General features: G+C 51.2%; 1 protein-coding gene across 2 annotated transcripts in view; it reads left to right on the top strand.

The window, feature by feature from the left end:
- Ano2 (anoctamin 2) overlaps window positions 1–13,804 on the top strand; it is a 382,845-nt gene that overhangs the window by 33,430 nt on the left and 335,611 nt on the right. The window lies entirely within an intron of this gene.

Below are 13,804 nucleotides of genomic sequence, written 5' to 3'. Positions count from 1 at the left end.
GTTCCCTCTCTGGGGAACTCTGCCCCGCACCCATGCCCGCTCCACCCTCGCTGTCCTTGCCACTCTCTGTCCCCGGCCATTCCCACTAAGACACCCCTGTCTCTGCCACTCTCTGTCCCCGGCCGTTCCCACTAAGACACCCCTGTCTCTGCCACTCTCTGTCCCCGGCCATTCCCACTAAGACACCCCTGTCTCTGCCACTCTCTGTCCCCGGCCGTTCCCACTAAGACACCCCTGTCTCTGCCACTCTCTGTCTCCGGCCATTCCCACTAAGACACCCCTGTCTCTGCCACTCTCTGTCCCCGGCCGTTCCCACTAAGACACCCTCTGCTTTCCTTCTCTTCATCCCCTTGACACTTCACTAGGCCGCGCAGTACTTTTGTCTCCTATCTGGGCTCTGCTACCTTCGTGAAGACCAGGATCTTGTGTCATCTCCTTCTATGTCCCCACACAGGAAGGACTTGTGTGTTAGCTGAGCAGTCGAGGGGCCTTTCAGAGGAGTTTCATGACCCTTATTTAAACATGTATTTCTTATTTTTACTTATTTATTTATTTGACAGAGAAAGAGGGAGAGAGAATGGGCGCGTCAGGGCCTCCAGCCCCTGCAAACGAACTCCAGATGCGTGCGCCCCTTTGTGCATCTATCTGGCTAACGTGGGTCCTGGGGAATTGAACCTGGGTCCTTTGGCTTTGCAGGCAAACGCCTTAACCGCTAAGCCATCTGTCCAGTCTTTCATGCCCCTTATTTGAAAAAGAATAGCCGCTTTGCTGGGTTGCGGTTTCGGGGTTCCCACTCTTAAAAGGGACAATGAAAACGTCTCCCACAATATCTGGTGCACGGGAGGGGGAGGTGCTCAGTCAGTGCTTACTGTGACTCCTTTAAAAGAGGATGTGCGGAGGGGTAAGGGAGGCATGCTCGTCTGAAACCTAGTCATTAGGCATCAAGTCTGTGCTATCCTCAGGCTGGAAGGGACTCCTAGCAGTTACTCGACCTTTCCTCTGTCCCCAGGTGGGATGCCCTGGTGGGGCTGACCTCTGTAGCTCATCCAGACCCCTTCGCCAGGAGCTTCTCCTCCTGGGTTTCTCCCCACCAGCGAGGGCACACTGTGTGCTTTCCGAATTACTTCGGGCCCTTGCTGCCCGGCTGCTGATATTCCCTGTCTGAAGGCAAAGCTCACTTGGAGCCTCCATTCAGGTCCTTTTGAGTTAAAGTTTCCTTTTCTGGAGAATGGGATAATGCGTTCCTTACTGGTGGTTAGAGAGAGGAAACAAGGCAAGCAAAGTATGTTGCAGGGGAAGGACAGGAGGCGCTGCGCTTAGCAAACAGCGTGCAGGATGCCTCGTGAAGTTTGGGTTCCAGATCAGCAATGAGTACCTTGCTTGGCTCCAGGGTGCCCCGTATGACGTTAGGAATCTGTCTTGTGTGAACAGTGCGTTTGCTATTGACATGAAATGCCAACGTCATGGCCCCTCTTACTACGGCCCCCAGCGGTCTCTGCCCGTCTTTATGCCTGTGCCATGCCTCATTTTGGTTGCTGTTGAATGATCCTGGCCTTGGCTGGGAATTAAGAGGGCACAGGGTTAGCTCTTGGGACTGACCGACTGGTGTGAGACGGGGCGCGGGTCATGTCCTGGACAATTAGCTCTGTGGTGTAACCCCAGGAACGGTCACTCACACCAGCGACTCAGCTGTCCCCAGCCGCTCCCTCTGCTGTCCCCAGCCCCCACTGCTCTTGAGGCCACCAATACCCCGTGCCAGAGCTTCTCTTTTCTGAAAAGTCGTTATTATGATTGGTGCCAGGGGAGGGGGGGGTCTCACGTGTGAGGAGTCGTTTCTTCCCAACCAGGGCATGTGATTGTCATTTCTGTTCCGCTGCCTACTCCCTCGGTGGGTAATCACTCTAGTACACTGTGGCTCTGGAAAATCTATAGTGCTGTTTTGCTGTGTGTGATTTTGTTTCTCACCAGTACGCGGAGTTCCCACACTCCTGCCCATAAGCCAGTCCCCTATCGTTAACTCCGTCTTAATGTGGCACACTTGTTACAATTAATGGACCAACATTGAGGCTTCGTTATTAATTAAAACCTGCGCCTCATTCACATTCATTTTTTTTTTTAACCCTTCTGTCCTCTATTCTAGAACCTTCGGAGTCGCACATTACGTTTGATTGTCACACCTCTTCAGGTTTCTTTCAGTGTCGACCGTTTCTCTCAGAGCTGCGCGCATTGCTAAGTCACACAGCTGCCCTGTTTGACAGCAGAACGCTTCTTTTTCCTCTCTCGGCATCGCCACTTTCAGTCCCACAGTCTGCATGTACAGATCGTCCACTATATCTAATGGTCAGCACTCTGTGGCCACCACACTTTACCTCACCATCCCCCTAAAAGCAAGGGAGAGGTAGGTTGCCTTCCTCCCCCACCCCAACTGAGAGTGAATTGTCACCTTTCTCAGGGCCAGAGTTCCATGAATTTCTAGACTATCTTGGTGCTAAGCCCTGGTGGGAGATTCGGAGATTTGTGGGCCGGAAGCTGTAACGTTCCACTTTTGGAAAAACCCACATCAAGGTGCTCAGCCTCGGCCTTGAGCAGCAGCCTGGTGGTTCGGGTGGCGCACAGCAGGGGGCCGCAGCAGGTGGCAGCTGAGAGAGCTGGCACACTGGTTCCACCTGCTCAGCCTTCCCTCCTCTTTCCCTGGCAGGGCTGTCTTGGGCTCTGATTTCACTTGGACTTTGTGATAAATGGAGAGGAAATAGCTTCTAGCAGACAGAACCTTTACTCCACTGAGCTCTAATATTGTAGAATTTCGGTTTGACCCTACTTGATATCTGGGCATGTTTCAGACAGGATTGGGATTGGTGTTTCCTCTGTTTGCTTTGTTTTGCATGCCCGTGTATTGATGTTGTCTAAGCCCATATTTCAAAGGTGATTTGGAATATTGTCAGATGAATAGAATAGTTGGTCTATATGCTTTTTTTTTTTTTTTTTTTTTTTTCCTGAGGTAGGGTTTCACTATAGCCCAGCCTGACCTGGAAATCACTATGGAGTCTCAGGGTGACCTTGAACTTACGGTGATCCTCCTACCTCTGCCTCCCAAGTGCTGGGATTAAAGGCGTGTGCAAGCATGCCCAGCCCTTCCTTCCTTCTTTCCTTCCTTTCTTCTCTCTCTCTGTTTCGTTTTTTTTTGTTTTTGGAGGTAGGATTTCACTCTAGCCCAGGCTGACCTGGAATACACTATGTAGTCTCAGGGTGGCCTTGAACTCACGGCCTCTTACCTCTGCCTCCTGAGTGCTGGGATTAAAAGCGTGCACCACCACACCAGGCTATATGTTTTCTTATGTCTGGCCAGTTGATTAAAATTTCTTTCAGAGACATTCTGGGAGCTGCTTGTGGATGTCGGAGATACCTGTGTTCTCATGATCTGTTTGTACGATTGATTGAGCGCTGCCTCTTTGGATATAGGCATCCCTTGTAACTAAGTCAAGCAGTCCATGAGCATGCCCAGATGTGAGCTTCCAGAATGAGTTCTAGTCCTGGCAGGGCTGTGGAGTGTGTGAGCTGGACCAGACCTCTGTGACGACACTGGCAGATCTCGCATGCCTTGAACCCGAGGGTGAGCAGGACAGAGGCAGATGCCAAGCTGCATGTGCCTGTTGCTAGGGGCATCTATGGGAGGGACACCCCAGAGCCAGGTGCGGTGCTGGGGCTAGGAGAATATTTGTACACTTGGAGGCAAGCTTCCCCCCCACCCACACACCCTGCAGGCCTTAAAATATTGTAGCTTTTGCAGCTAATGTCCTTGAAACTTGGAGTGGAGGAGACAATGTCCCACTTGATTGGCACCTCTTCTCTGTGTTGGCACCAGAGAACTGACAAATGCCGATATTATTGGGCATGCTATGCCATCTTCATCGGTTCCGTGGTCTGTTTCTGTCTCGGTCAGGTGTGGGACGGGCAGTGTGCCAGCTGAGAGGTACCAGGGGACCCGACTTCATTTGGGAGGTCAAGCTTTGCTTTCACGACATCAGATGGCAACCCAGAAATGACCCGAAACCCTTCTCTCTGTGCAGAAAGGAGGTTCCCGGTTCAAGCCATAGGATGTCTCTATTATCACACTCCTGATCGGTGGGCCTGGTGAGCCTGGCTATCTGGCAGCTCCTGAGTCCAAGGGATAGGAAAGAGAGTGTGACGTCGTGACCTCCCAGTATGGTCCATTGAGGGGCCAGGACCGAAGGTGAAGGAATTGGAACATCTCACTTTCTTACAAACCAATGACTGGGCTGGAGAAGATGGCTTAGCGGTTAAGGTGCCTGCCTGCAAAGCCAAAGGATCCCAGTTCGAGTCCCCAGGACCCACTAAGCCAGAGGCACAAGGAGGTATATGCATCTGCAGTTCGTTTGCAGTGGCTACAGGCCTTGGTGCACCCAGTCTCTCTCTTTTAAATAAATAAATAAAATATATTAAAAAATTTAAAAGAAAACAACAACAATGACCACTGCTTCTTAACTCCTCCTCCCTCCCTCTGGGAGGACTTTTTGAAGTGTGATTAAGTAGTTGAAGGACGACCTCTTCTTGACTGGATCGTGGTTTTAAGGGAGGAGAGTAACTGTGAGTCCCAGCATGTCCCTGTGCTGCGTGGGCATTTTGTCTGCATGGGGCTGTTTTTGTTAGTTGGTTTTTTTCGAGGTAAGGTTTTGCTCTAGCCCAGGCTGACCTGGAATTCACTAATGTAGTCTCAGGGTGGCCTCGAACTCACGGCGATCCTCCTACCGCTGCCTCCCCAGTGCTGGGATTCCAGGTGTGCGCCACCACGCCCGGCCCCTGGGTGTTTGGTCTTCAGGAATGTCCTGCACGCGGTGCTATTTCACTGGAGAGCCTCAGAGACTTGGCCAAGGAAACACCGCTACTGGAACTCCAACCCTCTCATGGCGTCGGACCTCCTGCGGTCCGCCAACGCCCCCTACTAAGACCCTCAGCAGCCTCTATGTGGTCCAGGAGCCGTTTTCTCCAAAAGAGAATGATGTAGGCGTTTCTTATCACCCTCTTTCCAGAACAGGCGTGCAGTGGCAGAACAGTGAGCCCCCAGACTCTGGGCCTGGGAAGCTCTGGGGTCAGCTAGGTGACCACCCCTCCCTGCGTGGTGTGACGCCCAGGTGAGCCACCTGGCGTACTGCTCTCTCCTGGAGCTTAAAGCCCAGCCGGCTTCTCCTCTTAGGGAGCTGCAATCTCTGCTTGGCTTCGCTTTGCTGGGGAAACTAGACTCTGAGTCTGTAGGAAAACCTTGCTGTTTGGTTTCTTAGGCAACCACGTCCCATTCAGTCCTTCCTACTTATTGGTGGGCCTCCAGCGTCTTACAGCAGGCAGGCTGCTTGCTGGTGCCGGAAGGAGGGAGGGAGGGGAGAGGTGTGTTTCGGTGGCAAGGGCTTCTAAAGCGTCCCACTGAGTCCGGTATAAAACGGGCCTTTGCCTCCTGGGGAGAGAAGGTGTGCGTTCCTAGTGTGGCAATGTCCAGCCTCTGTTCTGTGGCACTGGGCTCCCAGGAGCGTGGCTGCTGTGACTCGTGGCAATGATCAGAACAAGCAGGACAGATCCCCCCCTGGCCTCCCAGGTGCTTTCCTCATACCTGCCTCCACCCACAAGCATCACGCGAGACCCTTGGACTACTCACCTGCCTCTTTCCCACCCCAAGGGATCTTCAGGAACACAAGAGGACAGTGGAGCAGCTGTCCTCCCTTCCCCCACATCACACAGCTAAGAGCAGAGCTGCAAGCTGTGGGTGGCTTACGGGGAGGGATGCAGAGGACAGGCCCCCACCCACCCAGGTGCCTAGTTCCTTTTTTTTCCTCAAGAGTTTATAATAAAACAAAACAGGACGGGGCATGGTGGCGCATGCCTTAAATTTCAGCACCCCAGAGGCAGAGGTAGGAGAATCGCCATGATTTCGAGGCCACCCTGAGACTATGTAGTGAATTCCAGGTCAGCCTGGGCTGGAGTGAGACCCTGCCTCGAAAAATAAAAAAGCCAGAAAATAAATAAGCAAGCAAACAAAAACCAGGCCCACAGCCTTCTTGATGGTCACCTTAGAAACTTCACTGGGGTAGGAAGAACTTCCCATGGACCAGGGAACGTGGAGCGCCTCGTCCCATTGGTGAGTGCCAATTCCTGCACCCCTTCTTACAGAGGGACTCCCCAGAGTGGTGCCCAGCTCTTTACTCTTCCAGCCATGGAAACAAGCATTGGCGAGAATTTGAAGGAGACTGGGCCAGAGGTCTAGTGAAAGCAACAGAGGGAACAGGGTGCGCTCCTCCAGTCCCCGGGCTGCAGAGCCTCTCATCTGTCAGCAGGCACTTTAAAAAATATATTTTATTTTTATTTATTTATTTGACAGAGAAAGAGGGAGAGAGAGAGGGAGAGAGAATGGGCGCGCCAGGGCCTCTAGCTCCTGCAAACGAACTCCAGACACGTGTGCCCCCCCTTGTACATCTGGCTAACGTGGGTCCTGGGGAATTGAACCTGGGTCCTTCGGCTTTGCAGGCAAACGTCTTGACCGCTAAGCCACCCCCCCCTCCCAGCCTTCAGCAGGCACTTCCGATGGTCCACAGGACCTCTGTCATATCTGCTCTGCGGTCCCAAGGGTGTGCGTCAGCTCATGTCACGCCTGTCCTTGTTAGGTGCATCTCCTTCCTGGGCTCTGTGTTTTTCTCTTTTTCTCTGTTAACCACATCCTGTCTGGTCACAGATCCATGATGCGTAGGGGGGAAATGGGATTGTAGTTGTAAAGGTCTTTCAGCCCCATCGGAGCGGGAGCTAGAGAGTGCGGAGAGAGGATGTGACTGGTGGGTCAGGGGCTGGTGAGAGCCTATGCAAGCCCATGTGCTGAGGGGCCCCACCTCACCCTATTCAGTCTGCCTTCCTGGAAGCCAAGGTGTCTTTGTATGAGGCTGGGATCCCAAGGGTGCTGCTGGAATGCTGGCCCTGGAGGGCCACGGCTGGGGCCTGATGCAATGGGCTGTGCGGGTTTCCAGGTGGCCTCCTGTCACTGCTGTCTCCGGCTCTCGTTTCATCGGTTCTGGGGTGAAGGGGGACAGTCGGTGTCTCCCGCTCCTCTCCCTCATCGTGGCATTGCTGGATGTTCAGGGCGGCGAAATACGTAGTGAGAAAGAAGCCCTGTTTTCATTTGTCATTTCAAGGTCATCGTTAGTCCCAGGGTCCTTGTATAACTGCCAAGATGCTTGAAATGGAAGCACCTGCAGGGGAATCTTGGCGGATTCAGTCTTTGGTCCTCTCTTAAAGATTTTCCTCTGTTTATTCTTTTTTTTTTAGGTAGGGTCTCACTCTAGCTCAGGCTGACCTGGAATTCACTATGCAGTTTCAGGGTGGCCTTGAACTTGGTGAACCTCCTACCTCGGCCTCCTGAGTCCTGGGATTAAAGGTGTGTACCAGCACGCCCGGCTATTTATTCATTTTTATTTTATTTTATTATTGTTATTTTTAAAGATTTAAAAAAAATGTTGTTTATTTATTTGAGAATGACAGAGAGAGAAAGAAGCAGATAGATAGAGAATGGGTGCACTAGGGCCTCCAGCCACTGCAAACGAGCTCCAGACGCGTGCGCCCCCTTGTGCACCTGGCTAACGTGGGTCCTGGGGAATCAAGCCTCGAACTGGGATCTTTAGGCTTCACAGGCAAGTGCTTAACTGCTAAGCCATCTCTCCAGCCCATATTTTTAAAGACTTTATTTTATTTATTTATTACAGTCACGGGGGGGGCGGGGGTGGAGAGAGAATGGGCATGCCAGGGCCTCTAGCCACTGCATATGTACTCCAGATGCATGTGGTACCATGCACACCGGGCTTACACGAGACCTGGAGAGTTAAACTTGTGTCCTTAGACTTTGCAGGTATGTGCCTTAACCACTAAGCAATCTCTCCAGCCCTATTTATTCATTTTTAAATTGGGAACATTAATATATGAACACATAGCATATTGGCCATGCTTCCACTGGGTTTATTACTTATTTATTTTTTAATGTTTTAAAAATTATTTATTTAATTAGACAGAGAAAAAGAGGGATGGAAAGAGAGAGAGTGAGATAGAGAGAATGGGTGTGTCAGGGCCTTCAGCCACTGTAAATGAACTCCAGACGCATGTGCCATGTTGTGCATATGGCTTATGTGGGACCTGGGGAGTTGAACCTGGGACCTTTGGCTTTGCAGGCAAGAGCCTTGACAACTAAGCCATCTCCCCAGCCCTCCATTGGGTTTTACACTTATGCTCTCTCTCCTCTGCCCCTTCCACAGAGGCCCCTCCTCAGTGGGGTCATTGGCATTCATTGTGGGGTCATGAATGTACCAGTTAGTCTCTGAGGACTGGGGAAATGATGCCTAGGAATATCCTTCCACCTACATTTTTTTTTTCCCACTCCCCTTTTCCAGAATGTTCTCTGAGCCTTAGTGGGCGTGTGTTATAAGACTCCTTTAGTGCTGCACTCTCATCAGCCTCTGGTTTTTGGCTTTGTGACTCCCCCGTGTCTACAGCCATCTTCCTGGAGGAGGCTGTCAGGCTGGCAGTGAGAGCAGCGCTCCTGCTTAATCCACCACTTCCTCCGGAGTCTTTCCCAAGCCCAGGCAGAGGTGAGAGAGATGGCTTGTCCCGTGCTAGGCCATCAGCTTTCTTTTCTCTATCGTGATAGCGGACCACACCACCACTTTCAATAAACACCTGCAGCCCCCTTTAGGTGCCAGCTCCTGGTGTGGGCACTAAGAAGGAGGTCAGTGGAATGTGTTCCCTGCCTTCAATATGAAGCAGACTGACATGAGAGAATGGTCTAGAAGTGCAGTGATAGAAGTTTGGAGAGACTCCTGGGACGGTAACATGAGAATTTTTATTTTATTGTATTTTAGAGAGAGACAGAGAAAGAGAGAGAGAGAGAATTGGCATGCCTGGGCCTCAGTCACTGAAACTTGTGCCACCTAGTGGGCATGTTTGACCTTGCACTTGCCTCACCTTTGTGCGTCTGGCTTCTGTGGGATCTGGAGATTCAGACATTTGTCCTTAGGCTTCTCAGGCAAGTGCATTAACCACTAAGCCATCTCTCTAACCCCACGTGGGAATTCTCTTTCTCTCTGTTTCTTTCTTTTGTTGGTTTTTCAAGGTAGGGTCTCACTCTGTCTCAGGCTGACCTAGAATTCACTACGTAGTCTCAGGGTGGACTCAAACTCACGGCGATCCTCCTACCTCTGCCTCCCAAGTGCTGGGATTAAAGGTGTGCGCTACCACACCTGGCTCCACGTGGGAATTCTTAACTCTGCCTTGAAGATCTTGGCTAAGCCACCTTCCCTCCTTTTGCAGATGTGAATGGGCTGTGTTCCCATCCTTGCTGGACCTCTAGGAAGAGCCCAGCCTTGGTACACTAAAACGCTGAGTGGACCATGTATGTTTTGAGGATGTATCAGTTCCTTGTCTCATCACTGTGACCGGATACTTGACATAAAACTTAAATAGGGGCTGGAGAGATGGCTTAGCAGTTAAGCACTTGCTTGTGAAGCCTAAGGACCCCGGTTCGAGGCTCGATTCCCCAGGACCCACGTTAGCCAGATGCACAAGGGGGCGCACGTGTCCAGAGTTCCTTTGCAGTGGCTGGAGGCCCTGGCGCACCCATTCTCTATCTATCTCTATCTGCCTCTTTCTCTCTCTGTCTGTCACTCTCAAATAAATAAATAACTTACGGGAGGAAAATTTTCTTTTACCTCATGGTGTTGGAGGCTTCTTTGCGCGGTCTCTTGGCCTCCATGCACGGTGGCAGACGCCATGGCGGAGATGGTTTCTAGCAGAGGAGGCACTCGCCCGCGGCAGACAGGACACAGAGAAAGTGGGGACAGCAGCCCCGGGCTGGCTTTCTTCCTTTCCTCACGACAAACTACGCAAGAGGGCTTAGCCAGTAGGTATCTTGAGAGGCAAGAGTCAGGCTTCCTTGACAAGCGGCTGGTGCTTGTTGGGGCAAATATGTCTTAATGGTCATTTCACTACAAATGGGCTCTGCGCTCCCCCCAGTGTGGTTACAGCCGCCACGTGGTGATTTGTCGAATGGAATTCAGGGGTAAAATCCATAAAGTTGAGCCGGGCGTGGCGGCGCACGCCTTTCATCCCAGCACCCGGGAGGCAGAGGTAGGAGGATCGCCGTGAGTTCGAGGCCACCCTGAGACTCCCATAGCGAGTTCCAGGTTAGCCTGGGCTAAAGTGAGACCCTACCTCAAAAAACCAAAATATATATATATATACATATTCATAATTTTGGTTGGAAGTCACATCTTTTCTTTTAAATTCATTTATTTGTTTACTTATTTTATTTTTTTGGTCTTTTGAGGTAGGATCTCACTCTAGCCCAGGCTGACCTGGAATTCACTATGGAGTCTCAGGGTGTCTTCAAACTCACGGCGACCCTCCTACCTCTGCCTCCCAAGTGCTGGGATTAAAGGCGTGCGCCACCACGTCCGGTGTAAATTTATTTTTTATTGACAGCTTCCATACTTACAGTAAACCATGAGAACTCTTTCCCCTCTCTTTCCCCTTCACACATCCACTCTCCATCATATCCCCTCCCTCTTTCCACTGGTCTCAGTTTTATTTTGATGTTACCATCTTCTCCTCCTATTATGAGGGTCTTGTGAAGGTAGTGCCAGGCACTGTGAGGTCACGGATATCGAGGCCAATTTCTGTCTGGATGATTGCATTGTAAGGAGTCCTACCGTTCCTTTGGCTCTTGCATTCTTTCTGCCACCTCTTCCACAATGGACCCTGAGCCTTGTAGGGTGAGATAGAGATGTTTCAGTGCCAAACGCTCCTGTCACATCTTCTCAGTACTATGGTAACGTTTTTTCGTTGTAGGGTCTCACTCTAGCCTAGGCTGATCTGGAATTCACTATGTAGTCTCAGGGTGGCCTTGAACTCACGGCGATCCTCCTACCTCTGCCTCCCAAGTGCTGGGATTAAAGGCACGCACCACCATGCCCGGCTCCAGTAATTCTTTATGTTTGGAAGGAAGACTCTTGTTTTGCGTGGTAATGGATTTGTGCTGGAATAATGCCCTTTGTCCAGAGGAGAAAATGCTCCTGTTTATAACTTGGCTGCCAGCTATTTTTTTATTTTTATTTTTAAAAGATTTTAGGGGCTGGAAAGATGGCTTAGTGGTTAAGCGCTTGCCTAAGCCTAAGGACCCTGGTTCGAGGCTTGATTCCCCAGGACACACGTTAGCCAGATGTACAAGGGGCGCATGTGTCTGGAGTTCATTTGCAGTGGCTGGAGGCCCGGGTGCCATTTTCTCTCTCCCTGCTTCTTTCTCTTTCTGCCTGTCGCTCTCAAGTAAATAAATAAAAATAAAATATTTTATTTATTTATTTTGTTTGTTTGTTTGTTTTCGAGGTAGGGTCTTGCTCTAGCCTAGGCTGACCTGGAATTCACTATGTAGTCTCCGGGTGGCCTTGAACTCAAGGCAATCCTCCTATCTCTGCCTCCTGAGTGCTGGGATTAAAGGTGTGTGCCACCATGCCCAGCTTTATTATTTGCAAGAGAGAAAGAGAGAGAGAAATAGAAAGAGAGGAGAGAGAATGGGTGTGCCAGGGCCTCTATTCCCTGCAAACAAACTCCAGGTACATGCACCACCTTGTGCATCTGGTTTATATGGGTACTGGGGAATAGAACCTGGGTCCTTAGACTTCATAGACAAGCACCTTAACCACTAAGCCATCACCCCAGCCCGGCCAACAACTGACTTTCTCTAGTCTTAGATCACAAACATAACGAAAACAAACTGATGGATACAGTCAGGAGGGACAGCTGAGAGGGCTGTTCGTGGAGTCAGTGTCTGCTGAAAAGGACAGGGGCTCTTTGAGTATCTCATCATCCCTCACTTCTCTAGACTGGGTCAGGAGCGCACTGACAAATCACAGGATTCAAGAGAGTCCTCATGGGGCTTGTCATTGTGGTCTGACGGCTCTTAGAGATCCCTGGGTCCATTGTGATGTCTACAGAATGCGAACCCAAGTCTTGGGGGCTTGGGGAGTCTCATCTGCTGCATTCTACTCTGTTATGACCGGCTGCCAGACCCCCCGGGGCTGGAGTCTGGGTCTTGTCTGGGGGGCTGCTGGTTTTCTAAATGGCCTCACCGAAGTCCACGCGGGAACTGACTTGTTCCCAGGCATGGAGGTCTGGTGCGGTTTCTGCTGAATCTCAGAGCTCTTCCAGCCTTACCCACCCACAGGCCATCAGAGGGCCAAATGTTTTGAGGCCTCGGAGAGGGCTGTGCGTTTTCCACACCTCTTGAGAACGGGAGATCAGAAAGAGAGGAACGCCATGGGTGTGCCTAACTGCCGGGCTCTCTCCTCTGCAGGGTGCAAACATGGAAACCCCCCCGAAAGGTTTCAGCATGGAAGCCCCGGGGCCCCCGGCAGCTTGCGTGGGTGTGGGGCTGGCTCCCAGCGTGCCCCACCCGTGTGTGGTTACAGGGTTGTGACGTTGCTGTGCACTGCGACGGCAGGAGGGTCACAGCCCGACCATCCGAGCCTCCCCGCGTCCCAGCTCCTCGGTTGTTTTGGGAGCTGCCGCCCGGCCCCTCCGCATCTGTGCCCCTACAGCGGTGTGACATGGTGGTTAGAGCTCCGGCTGTGGACAGTGAAGGGTCAGGTCATCCTCGGTGACCACGCATCTCTGCAAATTCTCGGCCATGGTGGCTCTGTGATCTGTAGCTAATGCCTTTCCTGGGTGAAAAGTGTCCTGAGATAGATCCAGGTTGGCTCTTCCATACGGTCCTCTTTTGTGTTTCAAAATTTCATTTTGGGGCTGGAGAGATGGCTTAGCGGTTAAGTGCTTGCCTGTGAAGCCTAAGGACCCCAGTTCAAGGCTCGATTCCCCAAGACCCACGTTAGCCAGATGCACAAGGGGGCGTATGCATCTGAGTTCGTTTGCAGTGGCTGGAGGCCCTGGTGCGCCCATTCTCTCTCTCTCTCTCTGTTGCTCTCAACTAAATAAATAAAACAATGAATAAAAAAAAATTTTAAATTTCATTTTGGCTGGTCATGGTGGCACACGCCTTTAATCCCACCCAGCACTCCGGAGACAGAGGTAGGAAGATCACTGCGAGTTCGAGGCTAGCCTGGAACTACAGTGTGAGTTCTGGGTCAGCCTGGGCTACCTTGAAAATATAAAAAAGAAAAAAAAAACTATAAAGTTTTAAGGCTGGAGACATGCCTTAGCAGTTAAGGCACTTGCCAGCAAAGCCAAGGGACCCAGGTTTGATTCCCCTGTACCCACTGTAAAGCCAGATGCACAAGGCGGTGCATGCGTCTGGAGTTCATTTGCAGTGGCCAAGAGGCTTTGGTGTCCCCATTCTCTCTATCTGCCTCTGCCTCTCTCTCTCTCAATCTCTCTCTCATAAATAAACAAATAAATATTAAAGATCTCCTTTTTTTTTTTTTCTATCCTATAAGCCAAGTTGAAATTCTTTCCCATTTCCTGAAGGAACGGCCAGGAGAGAGCTGTGTGGTGCACAGAACCTTGCCCCGAGCAGGGGCTTGCTGACTTGCTGGGGGTCAGAGGTTGAGACCTGGGGTTCCTCGGAGGATTTTGGTTCTCACCCGCCCTCCCTCTCCAGCAGCTCTGCCAGCCTAGGAAAACTCCCCAGGTTAGTTATGCCGACTCATGTTGTCAAGGCCTTGGTGACGTGCAGACTCCTCCGAGCGGCCTCATTATAAAATCCTCCAGGAGGACGACACAGATGCCACTCCCTGTAGACAGGGCTCAGGAACCACCC

Source organism: Jaculus jaculus, chromosome 23 (assembly GCF_020740685.1).
Source record: "Jaculus jaculus isolate mJacJac1 chromosome 23, mJacJac1.mat.Y.cur, whole genome shotgun sequence".
In the NCBI taxonomy this organism is placed as follows: domain Eukaryota; kingdom Metazoa; phylum Chordata; class Mammalia; order Rodentia; family Dipodidae; genus Jaculus; species Jaculus jaculus.
The sequence above is the reverse complement of the archived record's forward strand: the minus strand, read 5'-3'. Positions and strand labels throughout refer to the sequence as shown.